This window comes from Zingiber officinale, chromosome 11A (genome assembly GCF_018446385.1).
Source record: "Zingiber officinale cultivar Zhangliang chromosome 11A, Zo_v1.1, whole genome shotgun sequence".
In the NCBI taxonomy this organism is placed as follows: Eukaryota; Viridiplantae; Streptophyta; class Magnoliopsida; order Zingiberales; family Zingiberaceae; genus Zingiber; species Zingiber officinale.
In genome coordinates, this window is record NC_056006.1 from 11,275,563 (window position 1) to 11,293,287 (window position 17,725).

Below are 17,725 nucleotides of genomic sequence, written 5' to 3' on the forward strand. Positions count from 1 at the left end.
CCCACGTAGCTCAGCTGGTTGGCTGCGCCCGGTTAGGTCAGGTTCGACCCGAGGTCATGGGTTCGAGTCTCACCATCGACGGTTTTTTGTCGAAACTTCTTTCTTTTTGTAAACATACCAAACGACCTCCAAAAATTACGTAAAAATACTCTAAAAATTTCTAAAAATCTCTAGAATATTTTAAAAGTATTTCCAAATATTGTTATAGACTTTTAGAACTTGAAATAGGGAAAATTGGGTCGTTACAATCCCCCATACCTTATAAAAAGTTCATCCTCGAACTTAGAATAGTTCTGGATACTTCTGTCTCATACTGTCCTCCCGCTCCCAAGTGACTTCCTCGTGCTTCTGGTTCTGCTAGATGACCTTCACTAGTGGTACTTCTTTATTTCTTAATCTTTTAACTACTCTGTCCACTATCTGTGTAGGTCTGCTCTCATAACTAAGATCCTCTTGGATCTGCACTGACTGAGGTTGAATCACTTGGCTCGGGTCATGGAGACACTTCTTTAGCATGGAGACATGAAATACATTATGTATTGCTGACATGTCTTGTGGTCAGTCCAACTTGTAAGCTACTTTCCCAATCCTCTCTATGATCAGGTAAGGTCCTACATAGCGAGGGCTTAACTTGCCTTTCTTTCCAAATCTCATCACTCCCTTCATAGGAGCGACCTTGAGGAAGACTGAATCCCCTACTTGGAATTCCAGTGGCCTACGGCGTGTGTCAACATAACTCTTCTGTCTGCTCTGGGCAGTCTCAATTCTCTGTCTGATTTTCTGGATCACTTGAGTAGTCTCATCTATCATCTCTGTCTGAATGCCCAGCTCTACTTCCATTTCTTTTCTCTCACCTGCTTCTTGCCAGCAAAGGGGTGATCTGCACTTCCTGCCATACAATGCCTCATATGGTGCCATCTTGATGGTCGCCTGATAACTATTGTTGTAGGCAAACTCAGCTAAGCATAGATACTTGCACCAACTTCCCTTAAAATCCAGCGCACAAGCTCTGAGCATATCTTCTAAAATCTGATTTACTCGCTCTGTCTGTCCATCAGTCTGAGGATGGAAAGCCGTGCTGAACTTGAGTTTGGTGCCTAGTGCATTCTGAATGCACTCCCAAAAGTGTGAGGTGAAGCGCCCATCTCTATCAGAAATAATAGATTTAGGGACTCCATGAAGTCTGATCACTTCCTTAACATATAGTTGTGTCAACTGCTCTATGGAGTGGGACATCTTGATGGCTACGAAATGAGCAGACTTGGTCAATTGGTCTATTATTACCCATATCGCATCATTTCCATTGGTGGTTCTTGGGAGGCCTGTTATGAAGTCCATGGATATGTCTTCCCACTTCCACTCTGGTATTGGGAGAGGCTGAAGAACTCCTCTTGGCCTCTGGTGTTCTGCTTTGACTCTCAGGCATGTCAGGCAGGTACTGACATATTTCGCAACGTCTCTTTTGAGTCCGGACCACCAGAACCTTTGTTTCACGTCTTGGTACATCTTGGTAGAACCAGGATGCATGGAGTATCGGGTGCTATGAGCTTCTTCTAAAATCTTCTTTCTCAGTTCTTCATCATTGGGCACGCAAATGTGACTCCCCTGATAAAGAATCCCGCTGTCCATCACTCAAAAGTCTGACTTGTCTTCTTCTGTATCCCTTGCTTGATCTTCTGGTTGTTTGGATCTTCACTTTGCTTTCTCTGTATCTCCTCAAGCAATGTAGACTCTAAGGTCAATGCAGAGAGTTGCCCTTCAATAATTTCAAGTCCAAAATCTGACAACTCCTTCTGCAGTGGCAGGGCTAATGATGACAAAGACATCAGGGATGCACTGGACTTTCTGCTTAGTGCATCTGCCACTTTGTTAGCTTTGCCTGGGTGGTAGAGGATTTCACAGTCGTAATCTTTGACCAACTCCAGCCACCTGCACTGTCTCATGTTTAAGTCCTTCTGAGTGAAGAAGTACTTAAGACTCTGATGATCTGTGAAGATTCTACACTGAACTCCATACAAATAATGTCGCCAGAGTTTCAGTGCAAAAACCACAGCTGCCAGCTCAAGATCGTGAGTGGGATAGTTCTTCTCGTAGTCTTTGAGTTGTCTGGAAGCATAGGCTATGACTTTTCCTTCTTGCATGAGTACAGCTCCTAAGCCCATCTTGGAAGCATCACTGTAGATGTCAAAACTCTTGTCACTCTCTAGAACTGTCAGGATAGGAGCACTGGTCAGTCTCTTCTTGAGCTCTTGGAAACTCTGCTCACATTTATCTGACCATTCAAACTTCTTGTTCTTCCTGGTGAGGGCTGTTAGTGGAGAGGCTATCCTGGAAAAGTCCTCCACGAATTTCCAGTAGTACCCAGCTAAACCAAGGAAGCTTCTGATATCCATGGCGTTCTAGGGTCTGCTCCAGTTGTTGACTGCTTCTATTTTGGGTAGATCCACTTGGATGCCTTCTTTAGAAATTATGTGACCTAGAAATGCCACCTGATCTAACCAGAACTCGCACTTTGAGAATTTAGCGTAATGCTGCTTTTGCTGAAGAGTTTGTAGTACTATCCTCAAGTGCGTGTCATGCTCCTCTGGAGTCCTTGAATAGATTAGAATGTCGTCGATGTATACGATGATAAATTTGTCAAGGTATTCTCTGAACACTCTGTTCATTAAGTCCATGAAGACCGCTGGTGTATTAGTCACACCAAAAGGCATGACTACAAACTCGTAGTGTCCGTATCTGGTTCTGAAAGCTATTCTGGGTATGTCTCTTTCTTTCACCTTCAGCTGATGGTACCTAGAGCGTAGGTCTCTCTTCAAGAATACTGTTGCCCCTCTCAGCTGATCAAATAAGTCGTCGATCCTGGGAAGGGGGTACTTGTTCTTGATCGTCACTTGATTCAGAGCTCTGTAATCTATGCACATTCGCATAGATCCGTCCTTCTTCTTGACAAACAAAACGGGAGCTCCCCAAGGTGAGTGACTAGGGCGGATGAAGCCTTTGTCAAGCAGCTCCTGAAGTTACTCTTGTAACTCTTTCAGCTCTGCTGGAGGCATGCGATACAGAGTTTTTGAAATTGGACCGGTACCAGGAACCAATTCAATCTCAAACTCCACTTCTCTGTTGGGAGGTAGCCCAGGTAGCTCTTCTGGAAATATTTCTGGATACTCGCATACTACCCGGATGTCCTCCTGCTTGCATCCTTTCTGTTCTTCTGCATTCACTATGTATGCAAGAAAACCTGCACACCCTCTAGCTAACATCTGGTGAGCTGCTAGAGAAGAGAGAAGTTTCTGGGTCTTCTTTCTTGGCACTCCTGTGAACTCAAAAGTTGGTTCACCTTCTGGACTAAAAATCGCTTTCCTTCTGTGACAGTCCATTGAGGCACTGTACTTGCTGAGGAAATCCATACCAAAAATGATATCGAAATCCTGCATGGCGAGAACTATCAGATTTACATATAGCTCTCGGTCTGCAATCCTGACCAATACAGCTCGGAGCCACTGATTGGATTCCATGACTTCCCCAGAAGGTAGGGTTTTCAAGAACTTGGAGTTCATACTTTCTGTAGGCACCTGTAATCTGCTAGGAAAGGGTACTGATACGAAAGAATGGGTCGCCCTAGTATCAAATAGTACAGTAGCTATGTGTTGGAAAATAACTACTTGACCTGTTACGACCGTGGAGGCACTAGCAGCTTCTTCTTTGGTGAGGGAGAATACTCTGGCACCAACAAAGGCTGGAAATGGTGGAGCTTCCAACCTTCCTTGACTGATATAAGGTCCCTCCAATGCTGCTTCCATGTGGTGCAACTATGCAGGCTGGCCTCCATATTGCAATGGCTGTGGCTGAGGTGCTTTGAATTTGTTAGGACACTCTTTAGCCATGTGTCCTTCCTGACAACAGGAGTAACATCCAGTCTTACCCAAAAGACAGGCTCCTAGATGTGTTCTCCCACATTTGGGACAGGGAGGAAACTTGGTCTGCTTGTTTGCTGGTCCTCCCTTCTAGCTACCACCTGTGTTCCACTGCTTCCTTTTACCTTTGCCTTTCCAGTTCTATTTACTTGACTGTGATTTCTGGCTTCCTGATGTTTTATCCTCTGTCTTCACTGGCTTATGTTGCGCTCGTTGTGCCTTGATGTTGTTCAGGTAGTGTTCAGCAATTAATGCTCTACTGATCAACTCTTCACCAGTCTGGGGCCGATGAGCTCCACTGCTCACATTCAGTGCTATCTGGGGTCTCAGCATTCTGAGCACCAGCCTGACTTGCTCCTTCTCTGTACTTACTAGCTCTGGGCAGAGACGAGCTAGTCTGTTGAACTTCTTGGCTGCTTCTTCCACTGACAAGTCACCCTGTTTGAACTCTATAAATTCCTCATAGTGCTTGTTGGTGATCTGTAGGTGGAAGAACTCTTCATAAAACTCTGACTGAAAATCAGCCCAGCTCATCTGATCGGCTGCTCTCTTGGTCTTTATCCTCTCCCACCACATACGAGCATCTCCTGACAGGCAGAAAGAGGCGCACTTGACCTTCTCGACTTCTGGTCAGTCAAGAAGCTCCATAGTGCTCTCCAGTGTTTTAAACCAAGCCTGGGCATCCCAGGGCTCAGTCGTGCCTGAGAAGCTCTCTGGTTTCAGCTTTAGCCGCTGTATAAGGTAAGCTTCTGGTCTCTGAGGTGCTATGACGGCTCCCTGGGCAGCTGGTGGAACCTTAGTTACCGCTGGAGTCTCCGTAGTGAATGCTGGGGGAGGGGGAGGAACTGATTGCTGATTTGCCATCAGATTGGCAATTACTTGCTGCTGCTCCGCTACTTGCTTCTGGAGTTGAGCCACAACTTCAGAAAGATTAGGCTCAGTTGCTCTGGGAACTTCGTTCTCTTGAGCTTGGTCCTTAGCACGAACGGTACGGGGACGTCCTCTTCTTGCCATCTAATTATGCAAAGGAAAAGGCTTGATAGCTTCTCTAACCCTTCTAATCATGCATATACATGAAAGAAAAGGGAAACAAAATCTTCTATCTTACTTAAGCACTCAAAACAAGTACTCTATACTGCAGTTAATAATAAGGAAAGCAGAATAAAGAAAGAATTTAAATACTTTCTTACTTGGAGACGGCAAGGATGATGCTGATGTGTGTGTGATGCTGGAGAATGGAACACTGCTCTGATACCAACTGTAACGACCACCCTTCCTACTACTACTCTCTAAGGGCGACCGTTACTTAACTACTACTCTACTTACTAGTGTCACTGATGCTGTTATTAGCATCAGTTAGGTTTATCACGGCTCAGAGGAATTCCTACCAAAAAATTTCGGCAGAGTCTCCCCTGTACCGGTGACAAAATCCATAATACAAACAATGTAAACACAGCCACAGGCGGCTAGAACATATTTTTCACAATCACGCAGTGATAAAAACCACAATAAGAAGAAAGAAACTACTCTAGCAATAGTAAACAACTATATCACTCCACGAATAATAAAAGAAAACTAATTACAAGTGCGGAATAGACTCAACTACAATCCCAATTGCATAATAACATTAAAAGAGAACTAAAAGAACTAAACAGAAAAGTCTTGGCAATTTGCCAGCTCATTCTGGATCTCTCCATAGTCCAGTCATCACACACCTTCATCACCACCACCACCCTGTCGTCTCCCTTTCATATCTTAGCTTTTCCTTTTTCTGCAGTAGTAGGAAAGAAAATAAAACTATAAGAGAAACGCTTAGTAAGTACTAATCTATCTCACAAAAACTCGAAGTGCATAAAAATAATGCAACAATACTAAATCTGAAATGCTAAAAGGAAAGCTGCATGTACTCATGGTATACAGAAATAAAGCTGAATACTAAACATGCTCACTAACTGATAGGAAAATAATGAAACTACTACTGTAGGCTTAGAATTAAAGAACTAAACTTCTATTAATTCTAAGCAAAATACTCATTTCATTTTCATACATCTTTATACTAGAAATTAATCTTTTAATTTCTCTTTCACTTTCTTCTTCTTTTCTTCTTTCTTTTTCTTCTTCTTTGGGCCCAGGCTTAGTACCATCTTTGTTTTGCGCGCTCTCTAATAGTGACTGAGGTAGCGAGCCTCTAGTCCTATGAGGTAAAGACCTTGGTCTTACCAGGGCCAAGACCTTGGAATTGGTCACCTAGATTTATTTAACGACAACCTTGGAAGTCGGGTACTAGCCTATTACTTTATTTTACTAGTTATTTCTTTTTAACTAAACTCTAGTCTTTTCTTTACTCATACTTCTCATACTCCTTGATTAGAGCTTATTAAAATCCTGTAGATATATCTAACAAGTGTAGGATTACAACTAACCAAGCATGCTATATAAAAATAACACAAGGGAAGAAGATCTGAACTCTCTAAGCATGTTATAAAACAAACCAAAGGAAAGCAAATCTGAACTTACTAATCATGCTATAAAATAGAGCAAAAGAAAGTAACTTTGAACTTACTAATCATGCTATCAAATAGAGCAAAAGAAAGCAAATTTGAACTTACTAATCATGCTATAAAATAGAGCAAAAGAAAGTAACTTTGAGCTTACTAATCATGCTATACGAATACTGATCATACTCGTATTACTGTTAGAATAATTCAGAATTCCTTCTAAAAGCATTCTAACACGTAGTTAGCAATTAAGAGCAATACTCAACAACCTTTCTTCATGTGTTCTAATACATAACGAGCAATAAATGAGCAATTCTCAAAAACATTGTTTCCTAATGCATTCTCTCAAAATTATTTAACAGCAACCGAAATAGACAAATCTGCACATGCACAGGGACAAATCCTCTAAGCAGGCTACCACAGCAACACAAAGCAGCAAGTGAATTTTGGAAATTTCATGCAGATCCTAGGGTTTCAAAGGGCAACCGAATGCAAGAAAGATGAAACTAATCCCTAGCAACCCCAATTTAGCATGTGCCGAGAGAAGGACGAAAAAAAACTAAGCTCCTAACATCCACAATACAGCATATTTCAAAAATCACCAAGAAACACAGATCCGGAAGCTACTTCTACAACAGGTGAGTAGTACTTAGCCCTTGTTTGCTTGGGCTTACAACCGAGAGGAGGAAGGAGGTCTAAGGTTCGGGAGAAGCTTCAAACCTCGAGATTTCAACCCTTCCTCGTGCCCACAAGCTCTCTTCGACGAGGGGACCTCGAATATGTTAAGACCGGTCGGAAAAAGGCCTTCGCCGGCGCCGAAGAACAAAGCCCTAGCTGCAGCTGTGTTTCCGCCCGAGAGAAGAGCCGCCGCGTACGCGAGGGTGGAAGAGAGTTTCGGCTAGGGAGAAAAGGAATTAGGTCTTTTTAAAACTAGGGTTTCCTATTACTAACTATACCTTAAATATCTATCTCTACTTATTTGGTTAACAAAACCCGCGTAGCTCAGCTGGTTGGCTGCGCCCGGTTAGGTCGGGTTCGACCCGAGGTCATGGGTTCGAGTCTCACCATCGACAGTTTTTTGTCGAAACTTATTTTTTTTTGTAAACATACCAAACGACCTCCAAAAATTACGTAAAAATACTCTAAAAATTCCTAAAAATCTCTAGAATATTTTAAAAGTATTTCCAAATATTTTTATGGACTTTTAGAACTTGAAATAGGGAAAATTGGGTCGTTACTATCCCCCATACCTTAAAAAAAGTTCGTCCTCGAACTTAGAATAGTTCTGGATACTTCTATCTCATACTGTCCTCCCGCTCCCAAGTGACTTCCTTGTGCTTCTGGTTCTGCCAGATGACCTTCACTAGTGGTACTTCTTTATTTCTTAATCCCTTAACTGCTCTGTCCACTATCTGTGTAGGTCTACTCTCATAACTATGATCCTCTTGGATCTGCACTGACTGAGGTTGAATCACTTGGCTCGGGTCGTGGAGACACTTCTTTAGCATGGAGACATGAAATACATTATGTATTGCTGACATGTCTTGTGGTAAGTCCAACTTGTAAGCTACTTTCCCAATCCTCTCTATGATCAGGTAAGGTCCTACATAGCGAGGGCTTAACTTGCCCTTCTTGCCAAATCTCATCACTCCCTTCATAGGAGTGACCTTGAGGAAGACTGAATCCCCTACTTGGAATTCCAGTGGCCTACGGCATGTGTCAGCATAACTCTTCTGTCTGCTCTGGGCAGTCTCAATTCTCTGTCTGATTTTCTGGATCGCCTGAGTAGTCTCATCTATCAGCTCTGTCTGAATGCCCAGCTCTATTTCCATTTCTTTTATCTCACCTGCTTCTTGCCAGCAAAGGGGTGATCTGCACTTCCTGCCATACAGTGCCTCATATGGTGCCATCTTGATGGTTGCCTGATAACTATTGTTGTAGGCAAACTCAACTAAGCATAGATACTTGCACCAACTTCCCTTAAAATCCAACGCACAAGCTCTGAGCATATCTTCTAAAATCTGATTTACTCGCTCTGTTTGTCCATCAGTCTGAGGATGGAAAGCCGTGCTGAACTTGAGTTTGGTGCCTAGTGCATTCTGAACGCACTCCCAAAAGTGTGAGGTGAAGCGCCCATCTCTATCAGAAACAATAGATTTAGGGACTCCATGAAGTATGATCACCTCCTTAACGTATAGTTGTGCCAATTGCTCTATGGAGTGGGACATCTTGATGGCTAGGAAATGAGCAGACATGGTCAATCGGTCTATTATTACCCATATCGCATCATTTCCATTGGTGGTTCTTATGAGGCCCGTTATGAAGTCCATGGATATGTCTTCCCACTTCCACTCTGGTATTGGGAGAGGCTGAAAAACTCCTCCTAGCCTTTGTTGTTCTGCTTTGACTCTCTGGCATGTCCGGTAGGTACTGACATATTTAGCAACGTCTCTTTTGAGTCCGAACCACCAGAATCTTTGTTTCACGTCTTGATACTGTTGGTTGCTACTCGGAAAACCTAGAGGTTCCACTGTATAAAAATTTTGTACAAAGGTCTGAACCTTTTCCTAGCTACCATGTGTTCTTTTAAATTAAATTTTGGATCGCCTGCAGAACTTAACACGTTTGATCCAAACCTTAATCTATTCGTTCTTTTAGGTTTTGACTTGGGTCTCCTGCGAAACTTAACACGTTCGACCCAAATCACCATAAGTTATTAGTTCTATTAAATATTAATTTCCATAATTAGTTCCCAGTACTGACGTGGCGAGGCACACGACCTTCTTGGATATGGGAGCAACCACCACCGAATAGACAAAACCTTTTATGGAAAGCTAATATTTAATTTCCTAAAATAACTCTAGGTTAACCAAAAAGAACAATCAAATCACAAGGAAAAATAAAACAAAAGAACACAACATCGAAAAACATATTCGAAATACTAGAATCGTAAGCCTCTTGTATTTGGTATTATTTCCATAAATAACTAGTATGATGCGGAAAGGAAAAAATTACTAGTTATACCTTCTAGAAAGACCTCTTGATCTTCTACCGTATTCCTCTTCTAACCTCGGACGTTGTGTGGGCAACGATCTTCCGAGATGAGAAACCACCAACCACCTTCTTCTCCTCCTAGCTAGGTTCGACCACAACAAGGAAGCTTTACCAAGGATGAAGAACAAATCACCAACCAAGCTCCAAGGGATGCAAGCTTTCTCTCCTTCTTCTTCTTCTTCTCCAAGTAGTATCCGGCCTCCACAAGATCTCCAAGCAATAGGGATGATTCGGCCACCACAAAGAGGAAGAGAAGAAAAGAGGTTGGCCGGCCACAACAACAAGGAAACGAAGAATAGAAATAATAGAAGTTGTGTCTCATGAAGGCACCCCCTCCCATTCTTTTATATTCGTTGGACTTGGTAATTTAGGAAATTTAATTACAATAATATTTCCTTAATTTTCCTTGACATGAAACAATTAAGAAAAATTAAACAAAATTTCTTAAAACAACATGTCTTGGCCGACCACATCAAAGAGAAGCAAATTAGACAAGTTTCAATCAACAAATTAAAACTTCCTTATTTGCCTTTAGTAATTTTTAAAAATAAAATTTCCCTTTATAATCCCTTCATGGTTGATAAAAATAAATTTCTATAATTTTAATTTTTCAACATGTGAATAATTTTTAAATAGAAAATAAAATATTTCTCCAATCTACAAATAAGGAAAGAGATTTAATCTTTTTCTTTAATCTTTTGTAGATCCTTTTCAAGAGAGATATTTTAATTTTAATTCTCTTTAATAAATTATATCTTCCACATAATAAAAATTAAAATTAAAATTCTTTTTAATTTAATTAAGGCCGACCCCTCTAGCTTGGGTTCAAGCTAGGGCCGGCCACCCTAAACCATGCTTAGGTCGGGCCTAGCTTGATTCCAAGCTAGCTTGGCCGGCCCCCTTTTAGGTGGGTATAGGTGGGTATAGTACTCTATAAATAAGAGGCTACGATAGGGACCGAGAGGAGGAATTGGTTTTGGTCTCCCGATAAAATTAAGCATCCCGTGTTCGCCCCGAACACACAACTTAATTTTATCAATAATAATTCATTCCACTAGAGAACTATTATTGAACTACCGCACCAATCCCAAATTTCATTTTTGGGCTCCTTCTTATTATGAGTGTGTTAGTCTCCCTGTGTTTACGATATCGAATGTCCACTAATTAAGTGAGTTACTAACAACTCATTTAATTAATATCTTAGTCCAAGAGTAGTACCACTCAACCTTATCGTCATGTCGGACTAAGTCCACCTGCAGGGTTTAACATGACAATCCTTATGAGCTCCTCTTGGGGACATATTCAACCTAGTATCTCTAGGACACAGTTTCCTTCTATAATCAACAACACACACTGTAAGTGATATCATTTCCCAACTTATCGGGTTTATTGATTCATCAAACTAAATCTCACCCATTGAAAAATTAAAGAAATAAATATCAAATATATGTGCTTGTTATTATATTAGGATTAAGAGCACACACTTCCACAATAACTGAGATATTTGTTCCTTTATAAAGTTAGTATTAAAGAAACAACCTCAAATGGTCCTACTCAATACACTCAAAGTGTACTAGTGTAATTATATAGTCAAGATAAACTAATTCCTAATTACACTACGACCTTCCAATGGTTTGTTCCTTTCCATTTTGGTCGTGAGCTACTGTTTATAATTTATAAGGTACTGATAACATCATCTTCTATATGTGACACCACATACTATGTTATCTATAATATAAATTAATTGAACAACTACAAACAAATGTAGATAAATTGACCAAATGTGATTCTTTATTTAACATAAATATTTACAAAAGCTTAGGCTTTCAGTATACACTCCAACAATCTCCCACTTATACTAATGACTAAGCTGCCATATCTTCTACCATACATCTGATTCCCATTCCCTCCACATGCCGATCGAAAGCTTTCACCGGAAGGGCCTTAGTGAAAGGATCTGCCAGGTTATCCGCTGATGTAATCTTGGCGATGACAACTTCTCCTCGCTTCACGATATCTCGTATCAGGTGGTACTTGCGCTCTATATATTTTCTTGCCTTATGAGCTCGTGGTTCTTTCGAGTTTGCAACTGCACCGCTATTATCACAATAAATTGTGATGATTTTGGGCAAACCAGGAATCACATCTAAGTCCATTAGAAAGTTCCTGAGCCATACTGCTTCTTTAGCTGCCTCAGAGGCTGCTACATACTCAGCTTCCATGGTTGAGTCCGAAACGCATTTCTGCTTAACACTCCTCCATGAAATGGCTCCACGTCCTAAAGTAAACACATAGCCTGATGTAGACTTACTGTTGTCCCTATCTGATTGGAAATCTGAATCCGTGTAACCCATAGGGAGCAAATCGTCTACTTGGTAAACTAGCATATAATCTCTAGTCATTCTCAGGTATTTTAATATATGCTTTACCGCAGTCCAATGTCCTTGTCCAGGGTTACTCTGATATCTGCTGACCATGCCCACGGCAAAACAAATATCAGGTCTCGTGCATAGCATTGCATACATAAGGCTTCCTGCAGTCGAGGCATAAGGAACTGCTTTCATGTCTTCTATCTCCTTTGATGTCTTAGGAGACATCTCTTTAGATAGAGCTATTCCATGCCTAAAAGGTAAGAAACCTTTCTTGGAATCTTGCATGCTAAAACGAGCAAGGATTGTATCTATATATGAAGCTTGGGACAGACACAACATTCTTTTCTTGCGATCCCTTATTACTTTGATCCCAAGAATGTGTGCACACTCTCCTAAGTCCTTCATATCAAATTGTTTGGACAACCATACCCTTACGTCTGATAATACCTTGACATTGTTGCCAATTAACAAAATATCATCTACGTATAGTACAAGAAATACCACCACATTTCCGTTACACTTCTTATATACACAAGACTCATCCGGACTTTGAATAAATCCATATGACTGGATTACTTCATTAAACCGGATATTCCAAGATCTTGAAGCTTGCTTCAGTCCATAAATGGACCGATTGAGCTTGCACACTAGATGCTCTTTGCCTTTTTCAATGAACCCTTCTGGTTGCTTCATATGGATGTTCTCTTCAAGACTTCCATTAAGGAAAGCTGTCTTGACATCCATTTGCCAAATCTCATAATTCATATGAGCAGCAATGGATAAGAGTATCCGGATAGACTTAAACATGGCTACCAGTGAAAAGGTTTCCTCATAATCGATTCCCTCTTTCTGAGTGTACCCTTTCGCAACAAGCCCAGCTTTGAAGGTTTCTACCTTCCCATCTGTCCCTCTTTTCCTTTTGTAGATCCATTTACATCCAACGGCTTTTACACCATCAGGTGGTTCTACAAGCTCCCAGACCTTATTAGAGTACATAAACTCTATTTCAGAATTCATCGCCTTTTGCCAAGTTGTTGCATCTATATCTTGGAGTGCTTTGTTATATGTCCGGGGATCAGGTTCATGTTTACCCGGGATCAAGTCCGAAGACTCTCCTAAAAACATGAATCTCTCAGGCTGCCTTACAACCCTCCCACTACGACGAGGCACTGTCTGTGGTTGTGTATCATGTGTGACACGTGTTGCAGTTTCTTGTGGTACTTCATTTTGTACTGTTGTTACTAAAGTAGACGTGTCCTCTCTTAGTTCTTCTAAGACAACTTTACTACTGGGCTTGTGATCCATTATATAGTTTTCTTCTAAAAACTGGGCATTGGTGCTAACAATGACCTTCTGGTCTCTAGGACTATAAAATAAACCTCCTTTCATTCCTTTGGGATATCCCACAAACACTCGAACTTCTGTGCGAGATTCTAACTTATCAGCATCTGGTTTCAGCACATGTGCTGGACTACCCCAAATCCGAATATGTCTTAGACTGGGTTTTCGCCCATTCCACAATTCTGTGGGAGTAGAAGAAACTGATTTAGAAAGTACTAAGTTCAGAATGTATACTGCTGTTTCCAAAGCATATCCCCAAAACGAATTTGGTAATTCTGAATAACTCATCATCGATCTAACCATCTCCATAAGAGTCCTATTCCTTCATTCTGCTACACCATTCTGTTGGGGTGTTCCAGGTGCAGACAATTGGGATTGAATCCCGGTCTCTGATAAGTAATTCCTAAACTCTCCTAAGAGATATTCGCCACCACGATCAGATCGTAGTGTCTTGATACTTTTACCTAATCATTTCTCCACATCAGCCTTGTATTCTTTGAACTTATCAAAGCACTCGGACTTACGGCGCATTAGGTAAATGTATCCGTATCTTGAATAATCATCTATAAAAGAGACAAAATATTCAAAACCACCTCTTGCCTGGACAGACATAGGACCACACAAATCAGAATGAACCAATTCTAACACTTCTTTGGGTCTATACCCCTTGGCCTTGAACGACCTCTTGGTCATTTTACCTTCCAAGCAAGATTCACAAGTTAGAAAATTTTCCAACTCTAATGAACCCAAAAGTCCATCGGCTATTAGCCTCTGAATCCTACTTAAGTTAATATGACCAAGCCTTAGATGCCAAAAATATGCTTGGTTCATTTCCGAAGGTTCTTTTCTCTTATTTGAGTTAGAAGATGAGTTATAAATTTTCATGTTTTGCTTTGTGGGAGAAATTGGATTTAAAATATATTAATTGCCAACTAATGTATCAGAACAGATAATCACTTTATTTCTCTTAATAACTACATCGTTACTAAAGGAAATTGAATATCCATTAAAATCAGTTTAGAAACTGAAATTAAATTCTTTCTAAAACTGGGTACATAAAGACAATTTCTTAAAACCAAATTTATATTTCTACTAAAAGATAAGTAGACGTCTCCCACTGCAACAGCTGCCACCTTAGTAGCATTGCCCATGTGGACGGTAATCTCTCCTTCAGATTGTCGTCGGGTTTCCTGGAACCCCTGCAAGGAATTGCAGACATGATCAGTGGCTCCCGTATCTACACACCAGGTGCTGGTAGATAACACCGCTAAACATGTTTCAACAACTAGAGCATGAGATATACCTTTGTTGTTCTAATTCCTACGAGGATAGTCCGCCTTCCAATGCCCTGACTACTTGCAGATGAAGCACTTGCCCTTCGGCTTCTTCATTCCAGCTTTAGGTCCTGTACTCTGAGATTTATTCACTTTCTTTGCTGAACCAACTGGTTTCTTCTTCTTCTTTCCTTTCGGCTTAGAAGTAGAACCATTTTCAACATAGTGAATATGAGAGTTGTGACGAAACAATCCTTCTGCTGCCTGAAGTTCTGTCAGTAGTTCCGCCAATGAATTTACCCTTTTGTTCATATTGTAATTCAGGCGGAATTGCTCAAAACTTCTAGGTAGTGTTTGGAAGATCATATCGATCTGGGTTTCCCCATCAATTTCTCCTCCAAGGATCTGTATCTCGTTCAGATAAGCCATCATCTTTAGGATATGATCCCTCACAGGAGTACCCTCTTGCATGGTGGCTGTCATTATCTTTCTCATGGCTTCTTGTCTAGAAGCCCTATCCTGATGACCAAAGAGTTCCTTGAGATTGTTCATAATATCATAGGTTGTTGGTAAATCTTGATGCTGATGTTGCAATACATTTGACATTGAAGTCAAAATGTAACACCGCGCCATCTCATCTGCTTTTACCCATTTCCTATGATATTCAAGCTCCTCTTGGGTAGATTCACCAGTAGGTGCTTCAGGAGAAGGCTCAGTCAGTACAAATTTATAGCTTTCAGCAGTAAGGACAATGTCCAGGTTCCTTTTCCAATCTATGTAATTAGGTCCAGTAAGTCTATTTTGTTAAAGTATGATGGACAGTGGGTTGAAAGTCATCCTAAGAATCACAAATAACTTTTAGTCAGAACTCTAAATTTAGAATAATATTGATTCCTCAAACAATACTATTTTAAATTAACCAACACCTCAAACCACCGTGAATTTTGTATGCCACGATAGTGTGGACGTATACAAATTCAACATTTGTAAAAGGAGGGTTTTAACCCATTAATTTTATTATCTTGTCAACCTAACTTTTTGACAAATAAAATTAATAGTTGGTATCCTTTGGTCACACAAATAATAGCAGTGACTCCGATGGGGAGGATACTATTAGTTGTGCCTAAGTGTATACCATTACTTGACACTAAGTCCATTAATAAGATTGTGCCCCTTCCGATGGGGAAGATCACACGCTCTTGATTAACTTCCTATAGTCATCCCAAATGGAAGTTTGTTCTAGTGATCCACAAACAAGCTCATCCGATATGGAGGAAGGCACTCAGAGCCAACGCGCAAGCTTGTTTGCATCACTTACAAACCAGTAATGGAGACCATGGGTTTTACTTAAAAATCTCTCTCCCACTTAGTTATTTATAAATGAGGAATTTTAACTATGCTAGCCTACTAAACATGTATACTAACATACACACACAACATAATATAAAAGCAATAAATAGAAAATCTAATTTTCAACTATTATGGCTTTTATCTATGGTTGTCCTCCGTGTGTTGTCATCTCAAGCTGCTGCCATATTTGGCCACCGCCACCGGGTCTAGCTGTCGCATCCATCTTGCTCCTTGTTCCGCTGCGCCTCTAGTCCTCAGAAGGTTCCACGCTTTGCAAGATTCGATCCGCGACATAAATAGAATTTTACAATTTTGATCCTATATTCCATAAAAGGAATGTACATGTATCTAGATCAAAAATAAAATCTTAATAAAACTAAATACAGCTCCTGCTATATTTTAATCATGCACACACATATAAATGCCCTTGACATGTCCAAGGGTCCAATCACACACATAAAACTATAAGCCATAATAGTTGGATCCTGCATCCACAAAGTTAGCACATCCTACTATTATCCTGCCTAAATTATATATGACATGTGCATAATTAAACTAATACCAAATACACAGAGGCAAAACCCTAGCTCTGATACCAATTGTTGGTTGCTACTTAGAAAACCTAGAGGTTACACTGTACAAAAATTTTGTACAAAGGTCTGAACCTTTTCCTAGCTACCATGTGTTCTTTTAAATTAAATTTTGAATTGCCTGCGGAACTTAACACGTTTGATCCAAACCTTAATCTATTCGTTCTTTTAGGTTTTGACTTGGGTCACTTGCGGAACTTAACACGTTTGACCCAAATCACCTTAAGTTATTAATCCCATTAAATATTAATTTCCATAATTGGTTCCCAGTACTGACGTGGCGAGGCACACGGCCTTCTTGGATATGGGAGCAACCACCACCGACTAGACAAAATATTTTATGGAAAGCTAATATTTAATTTCCTAAAATAACTTTAGGTTAACCAAAAAGAATAATCAAATCACAAGGAAAAATAAAACAAAAGAACACAACATCGAAAAACATATTCGAAATACTAGAATCGTAAGCCTCTTGTATTTGGTATTATTTCCATAAATAACTAGTATGATGCGGAAAGGAAAAAATTACTAGTTAAACCTTCTAGACATACCTCTTGATCTTCTACCGTATTCCTCTTCTAACCTCGGACGTTGTGTGGGCAACGATCTTCCGAGATGAGAAACCACCAACCACCTTCTTCTCCTCTGTAACGACCCACCTTCTACTAACTAAGCTGTAAGGCTTATCGTCACATTATGCTGTGCTAAACTATTCCCTGACCATCACTAAAACTAAACGCGGAAGCTGTACTAATTAAAATTTTGCTAAGCTGTTAACATTTCTTGGTGCTACATGTACTAGGGAGTGTAATCTAAGTATACCTAACATATACTACATCCCCTATGGTCAAGGAACTGAAATATATGTTTCCCAGCTGTTATCAGACCTCCCAATCGATCCACGGATCGATTGGAATTGTCGGATCGATCCAGGGATCGATCCAGACGGCTACTGTATGCGGGACATAAGTTGGATCGATCCAGTGATCGATCCAGCACGCTACTGTGCTCGGGGCAATAATTTGGATCAATCGGCTGATCGATCCAGGCTGGTCAATCGATCCAGTGATCGATCCCAGAGCTCTCTGTTCGCGATGGAAATGGCTGGATCGATCGGCTGATCGATCCAGAGGCCTACTATTCACGGAACAGATTGCCCAATCGATCAGCTGATCGATTGGGAACTCTCGAATCGATCAGCTGATCGATTCGAGTTACTGATTTCGTGCCAAATGTCTGATTTCAGCACTGTTTCGTGCCTCAACCACATTTCCAGTTCTAAGATGGCTAGGAAACACTCTAACGATGACAACTAACATTCTAACATCATAT